The sequence below is a fragment of the Triticum dicoccoides genome, chromosome 7B (assembly GCF_002162155.2).
Source record: "Triticum dicoccoides isolate Atlit2015 ecotype Zavitan chromosome 7B, WEW_v2.0, whole genome shotgun sequence".
NCBI classification, from domain to species: domain Eukaryota; kingdom Viridiplantae; phylum Streptophyta; class Magnoliopsida; order Poales; family Poaceae; genus Triticum; species Triticum dicoccoides.
Window position 1 is genome coordinate 186,883,093 of NC_041393.1, and position 11,367 is coordinate 186,894,459.

Genomic DNA, 11,367 nt, shown 5'->3' on the forward strand with positions numbered 1-11,367 from the left:
CAGGGAGAATAGTTCCGTTAAGGGTTCCTTTCCCTGGGGAGGCATGCCCTAAAGTGCATGTCCGGACTGCGAAAATATCAGAAAAAGCATCTGGGGGCAAATAAATAAGTAAGTAATAAATCATCTTTCAAGTCACCGACCGAATATTCTCTTAAGAACGCTAGCTTTCGGCTTCACCCAGTCTGAGGTACACATCCGGCTGACCCGGCAGTAACAATCGCAGAGGTGCTCCCTTTACCTCCTAGCCGAACAATCGGGAATGTAGGGGTAAGAATAGGAGCCAGGCAACCCAGCTTGGCCAAAACTTAAGTCATATCGATGCATATAATGGTGAATAAAAGGTACATGTGGAAGTATGACACATGTGTTGGGCATGAAGCCCGTATAACTAAGCTTATGTTAAAGAAGCCCCCAGGTATAACGAGTGCGAGTAGCACATCGAGTAAGTGCGAACAAAGCGCAGATCATCCCTTGAGAGGTTTGAGCTGATGAAAGGAGAGGAGAAAGAAGGGAAAACAAAGACAGCGAAAAAATATGAAAGGTGGACGGAGGAAGGAGACGAACCCTGAGTCCGGCGCTAGGCGTAAAATCTTCGGAGACGGGCTGCGTTCCATGGGTTTGGCTCGAGTCAGTTGTCAGATGTGTTACGTAGACGGTATGCACCGCCGGTAAGGACTTGGTCAATGATGAAGGGACCTTCCCATTTGGGCTTAAGTTTGTCCTTTTTCTTGTCCGGCAGGCGTAGAACTAGCTCGCCAATGTTGTAAGTTTTGGCCCGTACTTCTCTGCTTTGATATCTTCGAGCCTGCTGTTGATAAAATGTGGAACGGGATTTTGCCACGTCGCGCTCCTCCTCTAAAGCGTCCAAACTGTCCTGCCGATCTAACTCGGCTTCTCTTTCCTCGTACATGCGCACGCGAGGTGAGTCATGAATTATGTTGCAGGACAAAACTGCCTCAGCGTCGTATACCATAAAAAATGGTGTGAATCCGGTTGTGCGGTTTGGCATGGTCCGCAGCCCCCAGAGTACGGAGTCGAGCTCCTCTACCCAGTGCGTGTTAGATTCCGTGAGGGACCACACTAATCTGGGTTTGATGCCGCTCATGATTAGACCATTTGCTCGTTCCACTTGACCATTAGTTTGAGGGTGGTAGACTGAAGTGTAGTCGAGCTTGATGCCCATGTTTTTGCACCAGAGTTTAACCTTGTTGGCCGTGAAATTCGTGCCATTATCAGTGATGATGCTGTGGGGGACGCCGAAGCGGTGTACTACCCCGGATATGAAGTCTATCACAGGTCCGGATTCTGCCGTTTTAACCGGCTTGGCCTCTATCCATTTGGTGAATTTATCTACCATGACCAATAAGTATTTGTGCTTGTGGGTTCCCCCTTTAAGGGGTCCAACCATGTCAAGCCCCCAGACCGCGAACGACCAAGTAATGGGTATAGTTTTGAGGGCGGTGGGTGGCATATGGCTCTAATTAGCAAATAGCTGGCAGCCGACGCATCGTTGGACTAAGTCCTGAGCATCTGCCCGGGCGGTCGGCCAATAAAATCCTGTACGGAAGGCCTTGCCTACAAGGGCCCGGGCGGCGGCGTGGTGGCCGCCGAGTCCGGCGTGAATTTCAGCCAGGAGATTTTGCCCTTCCTCTTCGAAGATACACCTATGCAGCGGGCCGTATTTTGGTCTTCAGGAAGTTCCTGCCTAATTAAGTAGGATAGGAATGGTTCCGTCCACGGGGCAATTACTGCCATTATTTCGTGGGCTGAAGGTGTTATTTCATTGGCTGAGCCGCCGATCGTGTCAGAATTGTCTGAGTTAGGTGATGCAGCTGGCTCCGGATTGTTATTTCCGGACTCCTCTTCCCATAATACGGATGGCTTAAAGAGCCGTTCCAGGAAGGTGTTTGGAGGGATGGTGTCATGTTTTGCGCCGATGCGTGCTAACACGTCTGCTGCCTGGTTATTATCCCGGGCTACATGATAGAATTCGAGTCCTTCGAATCGAGCTGACATTTTTAGGACGGCGTTGCGGTAAGCTGCCATTTTCGGATCTTTGGCGTCAAAGTCTCCATTTACTTGGGATATTGCGAGGTTTGAATCCCCACGCACCTCTAGGCGTTGAATGCCCATGGAGATTGCCATCCGGAGGCCGTGTAGAAGGGCCTCGCATTCGGCTGCGTTGTTGGAGTCCATGTACATTATTTGAAGTAAGTATTGGACTGTGTCTCCAGTTGGGGACGTCAAGACAACGCCAGCCCCCAAGCCAGCCAGCATTTTGGATCCGTCGAAATGCATGATCCAATTGGAGTACGTGTCGTACTCTTTAGGGAGTTCGGCTTCGGTCCATTCGGCGACGAAGTCAGCTAGGACTTGTGACTTTATAGCTCGCCGTGGTTTGTAGGTTATGTCAATTGGTAAGAGCTCAATGGCCCATTTTGCAATCCTGCCCGTTGCGTCGCGGTTGTTTATAATATCGTTGAGAGGTACTTCGGAGGCCACTGTTATGGAACACTCTTGAAAGTAGTGTCGCAGCTTCCAGGATGCCATGAACACCGCATACGCTATCTTTTGATAATGTGGGTACCAGGACTTGCATGGAGTTAAGACAGTGGATATGTAGTACACTGGTTTTTGAAGAGGGAATCTATGCCCTTCAGTTTCTCGTTCGACGGCGAGTACCGCGCTAACAACTTGATGTGTTGCTGCGATGTATAATAACATAGGTTCGCCCAGGTTGGGCGCGGCAAGGACCGGATTTGTTGCCAGTATGGCCTTGATTTCTTCGAGTCCGGCCGTGGCGGCATCCGTCCATTCGAAGTGTTCGGTGCGCCGGAGGAGGCGATAGAGGGGCAGAGCCTTTTCTCCCAAACGGGAGATGAAGCGGCTTAGAGCCGCTACGCACCCAGTTAGTTTCTGTATTTGCTTGAGGTCTTTTGGGATATCCAATTGTGACAGAGCTCGGATCTTGGCTGGGTTTGCTTCAATTCCTCTACCGGATACAATGAATCCCAAAAGCTTTCCAGCTGGTACTCCGAAGACACACTTTTCCGGGTTGAGCTTAATGTCATATGCTCGGAGGTTCTCAAATGTCACCCTCAAGTCGTCTACTAGAGTTTCGACGTGTTTGGTCTTGACGACCACATCGTCTACGTATGCCTCTACTGTTTTGCCTATCTGGGTAGCCAGACATGTTTGAATCATGCGCTGATATGTTGCGCCGGCGTTTTTGAGTCCGAAGGGCATTGTGTTGAAGCAGAATGGCCCATATGGAGTAATGAATGCCGTTGCAGCCTGGTCTTTTTCCGCCATCTTGATTTGATGGTATCCGGACTATGCATCAAGGAAGCACAATGAATCGTGCCCTGCGGTAGCATCGATGATTTGGTCGATGCGAGGGAGAGGGAAAGGATCCTTTGGACAGGCCTTGTTGAGGTCTTTGAAATCGACGCAGAGGCGCCAGGATTTGTCCTTTTTTCGTACCATTACCAGGTTGGCTAGCCAGTCCGGATGTTTGATATCTCTGATGAATCCGGCTTCTAAGAGTTTGGCTAGCTCCTCTCCCATTGCCTGTCTTTTGGGTTCCGAAAATCGCCGAAGAGCTTGTTTGACTGGCTTGAATCCTTTTAGGATATTTAGGCTGTGCTCTTCCAGCCTGCGTGGGATTCCTGGCATGTCTGAAGGGTGTCAGGCAAAAATGTCCCAATTTTCCTGAAGGAATTCTCGTAGTGCGGCTTCTACATCAGGATTTAATTATGCCCCAATGGATGCCATCTTTGTGGGGTCCGTTGGGTGGACCTGAAATTTGACTATTTCATCTGCTGGTTTGAAAGAGGTGGACTTGGACCTCTTATCGAGTATCTCATCGTCCCTATCCACCATGGAGCGCAGCGCCGTTAATTCCTCTGCTGCTAGGGCTTCGGATAATGCCTCTAGGGCCAGTGCGGCTGTCTTATTTTCAGCGCGGAGTGCTGTATCTGGATCACTGGCGAGAGTGATTATTCCATTGGGTCCGGGCATTTTGAGCTTCATGTACCCGTAATGGGGTATAGCTTGGAAGATTGTGAATGCCTCTCGCCCTAGTAAAGCATGATATCCGCTGCCGAATGGGGCCACTTGGAACATGACCTCTTCGGACCTATAATTGTCCGGTGAGCCGAACACTACATCTAGTGTGATTTTTCCTGTGCAGCGTACTTCTCGACTAGGGATTATCCCCCTGAAGGTTGTGCTGCTTCGCTCAATGCGGCTCCAGTCAATTTCCATTTTTTGAAGGGTTTCCTTGTAGATGAGGTTTAATCCGCTGCCGCCATCCATGAGTACCTTGGTAAGACGAAAGCCGTCCACTATCGGACTAAGGACCAATGCGGCTGGTGCTCTAGCTGTTCGGAATTTAGGTTCATCGCTGGCATTGAAGGTGATAGCCGTGTCACTCCATGGATTTGCTGTTGCTACTTGGTAGACTTCGGCGAGGCTGCGGATTGTTCGTTTCCGCATATTATTTGATGCGAAAGTCTCGAAGACTGTTAATACCGTACTGGTGCTGCTGGGCTGGTTGCCCGGGGCTAAAAGGCCTTCGCCACTTTTGGCCACCTGCCGTAGTATCCAACATGCTCGAAGGCTATGTGTTGGCGTGGCGTCCTCCGTACTATGGATTTTGCAGGGTCCGTTGAGCCATCCCTCTAGTACGGTTCCGTACCCTTTAGGTGTTTTTTGCTTTTTGGTTTTTAACCCAGGTGCTTGAGTATGACACACTCTTTTATTTCGGACTTGGGTTGTATTCAGGGCCGGATTGTCCCAAAACCTAGTTTTGGTTTTCCAGGCACTCTCCATCGCAAGTATTTTTGTACAATGATCGCTAGGTCGGCGAAGCGTGTAACTTCGCGACGACTGATGGCGTTTATGATTCCCCTGTCCGTGCAATTGTTGCAGAAAATTGAAATCGCGCTTTCTTCGCGGCAGTTCTTTATCCTGTCCATAACCAGGAGGAATCTGGCCCAGTAATGATGTACTGTTTCATCGGGCTCTTGCCGTATTTGAGATAGATCGCTTATGTTTGGGTGGGCGGGTGGAATCAAGTTCGGAACCCCGCCCAATCTGAGGCTCAGAGGCCAAGAAGCTTCCGGATTCGGAAGCTTGGTTTGCTGGATGCTTTCCAACGAATCTGGTCCGATGCCTGACTTTAGGTCCAGTATTTGATTGGCGTTCGTCCCTCCGCAGGAATCCGGCATGGAGGGATCGGGAATCCGAACATAGTTGGTTTTTAACATAGAAGAAGAGTCACCGCATTGTTCCTCTACCACGACAACGTGGTGGGTAACCTGGGGAGAGTTAATTTCTCTCAGATCGGTTTTAAGCCCAATCTGATCGTAGTTGGTAGCGACTCCCAGGGCGGCGATGAGATCCAAGAGCTCGTTTACGGAGGAGGGCTCAATCGGATCTAGCTGCTCGGCGAATTCCGAGCTGACATGAAGATCGCTTTTAATGACCTAAGAGGTCATTGTTGGAGGGGTGGCCGAACAGACGGTCATAAGAAAACCGCCTAGCCGGATAGTCTGGCCGGCGGCCAAAGTTCCCTTGACGATGGTGCCGTCTTTGTAGACGGGAAAAGGCATCCTTCCTGATGGTAACGGCATAGAGGAACTCTCAATGAAAGCACCAATGTCGGTGTCAAAACCGGCGGATCTCGGGTAGGGGGTCCCGAACTGTGCGTCTAGGCGGATGGTAACAGGAGACGAGGGACACGATGTTTTAACCAGGTTTGGGCCCTCTTGATGGAGGTAAAACCCTACGTCCTGCTTGATTAATATTGATGATGTGTGTTACAAGAGTAGATCTACCACGAGATCAAGGAGGCTAAACCCTAGAAGCTAGCCTATGGTATGATTGTTGTTCGTCCTACGGACTAAAGCCATCCGGTTTATATAGACACCGGAGAGGGCTAGGGTTACACAAAGTCGGTTACAATGGTAGGAGATCTACATATCCATATTGCCAAGCTTGCCTTCCACGCCAAGGAAAGTCCCATCCGGACACGGGACGAAGTCTTCAATCTTGTATCTTCATAGTCTTGGAGTCTGGCCGATGATGATAGTTCGGCTATCCGAACACCCCCTAGTCCGGGACTCCCTCAACCATAATTTTATTATCATTTTGTGCAGTTCCACTAAAATAAAGTTCCATTGTGGTGACAGTCATGGCTCATCTTGCAAAGGCTAATAAAATGTTGCACGAGATTACCAGCAAAATTTGACGGAGATTTTGGAAACTCCAATGACCATTTTGTGCAGTTCCACCAAAATTGAGAGATGTTGCCCACGAGACATTTTAGTTGAACTGCACAAGACACTCATTCCAAAAAAATGTGTTTTGTCCAGTTCACTAAAAGGTCACAATAGCAACAAGGTGAAATGGATATCCCTATTTGCACAAAAAGATAGAAAGTAAATAGTTGCTGGTCAATAAGAAGATACGAAACATACACGAAATGAAAAGAAGCATCTTAATTATGTTCATCGCAATCACGCAAGGATAGTAGAACTTTTAAAACTTTAGCAATGCTTCATGTTACCGGAAGAATTACGATAAACAATGACATTCGTCAAATATGGGATTACATTAATGGTGGAATTGCTTGTTTACCAGATACAGTAAATCAACAACACCTAAAGAGTTGGTTTAAGGGCATGGGACCGTGGGGACACCAGGACACTCAGCAGCGTAAAGGAGCAACTTACTTATCATACTGGGGAAAACACCAGGAGTACCATTTGTAACATAGTTTAATTGCATCATATCACTGGAGGCATTAGATTAACAATAACACTGGTTAGACATGTCCTTAAGGTAACAGTGTGATCGCTTCATTTTACATGCGCCCTTACATTAACAACAGTAAAAAGTTGGTATAAGGACATGCGACAGAGGACGCATCAGCACAATGTACCTACAAGAAGGCATAAAGTGGTGATGCCGAGTTTGTTCATGCTCTATGAGGGCAGCAAATCTAATCCTGGAGACCTTTTACTATGTGAGGGCAGAAAATCTAATCCTGGAGAACTTTTACTATGTGAGGGTAGCAAATCTAATCCTGGACATACTCTGTTGACTTGTCCACCGGCCTCCACTTTCTATCCTTTTTTCAACCAATAATAGATATGTTCCTTATCCAGCTTGTACCGTGTTTTCCCATTATTTCCCTTTTCAACCAAGAGACCGGTTGGGTATCCGGTATCTACTACTTTCACCCTATTATTTCCTCTTTAAATCAAGTCCTGGATTCATGCTACAACTTTCCCCCCTTTCTTCGTTGTTTGAACCAAGTCCTAGATTCGAATGCATGAAGTAGCTTTACCTCTAATAATACTAAAAATTTAGGTGGCTTTGGAAGAGCTGATGGGAGTAGAAAAAGATGCACATGTAGACACGTGGGGAGATGGGGCAATAGAGCAAGGCCACTTTCGAAGAACTTATACCTGAGGGCTGTCGGGATGTCGGTGGCGGCAGGTCGGATCTGCGCACAATACGGCAGGGAAGAAGAAGGGTCGGAGGACCTCCCGAGCTGGCGCTGTGTCGGAGAGAATGACACGGGCAAAGGATCGGGCCCCTCCGGCAGCTATGGGTTTCCTCCCTCGCCGGCGATGACCGCGTGAACGATGCACCTAGTCCTCTAAACACATCGGCCGAAGGGATCCGGACGGATCTGTGACCAGCGGTGAGCAGAGAGAAAATGTCGCTACCGCTGTCTTATTTTGATCTGGAGAGGATGAGAGAATGAAGAGAGCAACCCTAGTAAAGCAAGCACTTAGGCCCCTGCCTACATATAATCATATGTAGTGGAGTGATTATCTTTTTCTCTCCACAACAAGCGTTTCAACTTGTGTACGTGGCATTAAAGAAAAGAAACTCTCTATTTAACGTGACTAACTCTGACTCCTACTTACTAGTAGTAGTATTGTTCACTTGTGCTCCCCGGCCCTCCATTCATTGAACAACCCCAAGGGTGAATAAACATACAGTACTAGTATTTATATAAAACGAACAAGCTTGAACTATTTTTGCGTAGTTAGAAGATGAGGGCAGGGCTTTTCCCGGGCAGTACGCGGCGGCAATTTTCGCGTAGGCGGTTTGACAGATAGGCGAGGAGGGTGAGGGTGTAGCGGATTCAACTTACTTACTGCTGGGAAGGTCGGGCTATGCAATTTGACATCATGTTACTGCTGGAAAGACTTGTGATATGACTACTCACTATAGTCATGAATTACTGGTGCTACGACCGGGGTGATGCCCCCCTTCCGTTCCCCACTCTAATCTGGTGCATGACACGTCGACCCGGATGCTGGCTCTCCCACATAGTATATACTAGTACTACTTCAAACATTGGAGGAGTGCGAACCACGACAGCCCAGTGAACCAGCATTGTGAACCACGGCAACCCAGTGAACCAGCAGTAGAAAACAATGTGGTGATATGGCCATAAAAACCAATGTTCTACGCTCCAGACTGTAGCATGTACAGTACTACTCCTCTTTGTTTGGATCCCTGAGTTAGAGCTAGTTTGGGTTGAAATAGCCTCAAAGTATCCAAATAGGAGGGGTTAGTTTGAGCTAGTTTGCTCTAACCCAGCTAAAAAAACTAGCCCGGTGGAGAGGTTCTAATTGGGTTAGTTCTCCTCGGGACCACTAAAAGAGAACTAAAAAAAATCTCCCCTGCCCGCACCAGATCGCTCCCTTCGCTCCCCCCTCGCACGACTCCTCTCTGTTCCCCATCGGGCCGCCCGCCCAAGCGCCGCTCCGCCGCTCGCCCTCTCTCTCCTCCGGCCGCTCTCTCCCTCCGGCCTCCGTCGCCCTCCTCCAGCCGCCCTCTCCCTCTGGCCTTCAAAGCTCGCCCCGCTCCCCCTTCATCGGTCATTTTTCTCCCTCTGTCATGCATGGTGGTTGTGCATCTACCAGGGAGGTCACGAGAGGGGTGAGTTTGTTCATTCCTTCTCTGTCTCGCAGCCATATCATTGATCTTGCTTGCTATAGCGCTAATTTTGATTTGGAAAAGTAGATCCTGATTAAACTTTGTATAGATTTGTGGTGCACGGATGGAATTGTTTGATGCTGCTTGAGGAGGTAATATATCTTTCTAGAGGCCCAAAGATTCAGTTCACCTTTCTAGGTATTTCATTTTTAGGCTTGCATTATTTCTAGAGGCCCAAAGTTTCGGTTCGCATTCGCCAGCAAGCGGCCTTGCTACCCATGCCGGTGTCGACCTCAACTTGGAAGCGCCGACGTCGGAGGGGTTCCCGGGGCTTGGTCTCTACAGAGCCTTCCTTCAGAGCAACGATGACGAGCACCTCTCTTGGTGCGTGAGGGGCTCCGGGCTCCCTCCCTATCGTGAATGACTTCCGTGATGAGTTAGCTCATGCTTTGTTTCATGGAGTATATTTTTTTGTGAAGCTTGATTGACGACTTGTATGTTTAAGTGGGAAATCTCATTTGTATGGACAAAGTAAAATTTATCATGTTTTGCATGCTTGATTTGTAAAGATGCTTTGTTTATGTCAATTGTGAGCGGGAGGAGACCACACAAGAGCCGACCACACCAAATCCGGCAGGAAATAGGGTCCAAAGTAGTCAAATGATTGAGAAAGAGAATTTATTGTCAATCTAACTCTGCCATCCATACACCTCTTTGGTTTAGAGTTAGTTGAGGGTTAGAATCTAACTCTAATCTCTAACCGAGTTAGAGCTCTCCTCGTCTCGGTTCATCGCCATCATACTTTCGCCATTCCTGTGTTTTCAGTATCCTGTGAATCAAAGAGGACCTTAGACTGGTTTAGGTCCGGTCGTTTTTTATAAACGTGTTATGTCCAAAATTTAATGAACGTGCTCCGGTTCTACGAAAATAATCCGGTTTCATGTAGTAATTTATTTATTTATTTATTCTTCTGCGGGGGGTTTGCATCTAATTCGTGAGGTCTGAAATGTAAAGTACGCCGGCATATGCTCCGAGTCATGCATGCACTACGACCCAGATGCTCTATGTGCCACATGTCGGTGAAAGGGAGCACATGGAAATAGCCTGGGAGTACATATAGGAAGATAAATGCGTGAAAAAAATATGTACTATGAAGCGTAGCTGCGGTTCGAAAAGGAGACCTAAAGTGATGACAGGTAGTGGTCACACGCACCCAACTAGTGGTACTAGACATACGACTAGTTTTTCCCTAAAAATAAGAGGTACGAGTGCTCAGTACTCCTATTCTATCAACTCGAGTCCCATCTGACAACAGCATCCGTGCTACAGCTAGCTCTTCTCCCTCGTTTCTCTCTTCTAATTCTAAACTTATCCGATGCCCGGTGGGCTGGGTGTGGATTTGCCGACGGTCGGTTTGCTCAACTGCGGCCCCACCTCATAGTGAAAACATCACGACTAGAATAAAAATGCCAGATACTCCCTCTGTTCCTAAATATAAGCCTTTTTAGATATTTCAAATGGAATACAACATACGGATGTATGTAGACATACTTTAGAGTGTAGATTCACTCGTTTTGCTCCGTATATATGTAGTCACTTGTTGGAATCTCTAGAAAGACTTATATTTGGGAATAGAGGGAGTACTATACTAATAAAACATTAAGGCCACGAGGCGATGCAGTGCTGGTTATAGGAGGAAAGAAGAAGAGATGCATCCATCGATGACGTCCACCTCCTCGACTCAGGGCGCCAGCCCACCGAATGGCGGATGTGTAGGTCGACAGTTTCTTGCATGGCGAGGCGCTGCACGGCTAGCGCGGCCTCGAGGTGCACATTCTTTGCCGCGACCTCTAGCACCTGCAGGGCCACCAGGGCTTGAAAGAGTTCGTCACCATGGAGGCCGATAAGGGTGGCATGCAATGAGGAGCCTGGGCGCGCGGGCTGGAGCAGTACGGCAAGGTCATCCGCGCGCTTCTTGATGGCGGTGAACTTGCGGATGGAGTGGACCATCATGTCGTCCATGGGAGATGTGAAATCGGCGTCGGCGAGGGCTACGACGCCATCGGTCGCCAGCACCATTTGGAAATGTTGCGCGGTGCGGAGCCGCAGGCCGGCGTCTTGGATGATTTGGCACAACCGACTGCCGCTCGTGAACATCGCCTCCATAGGTGCTTGTGGCTTCTGGTCACTTGGTCTTGGATTGGAGTGAGAAGTGTTGCGCAGAGACTAGGATTAGTTGGATTGGAGTGGTGGGGCGTGCGAGAGTCCTGGATTAGGGGGTGTCCGGACAGCCGGACTATGACCTTTAGCCGGACTCCCGGACTATGAAGATACAAGATTGAAGACTTCGTCCCGTGTCCGGATGGGATTTTCCTTGGCATAGAAGGCAAGCTTGGCGATGCG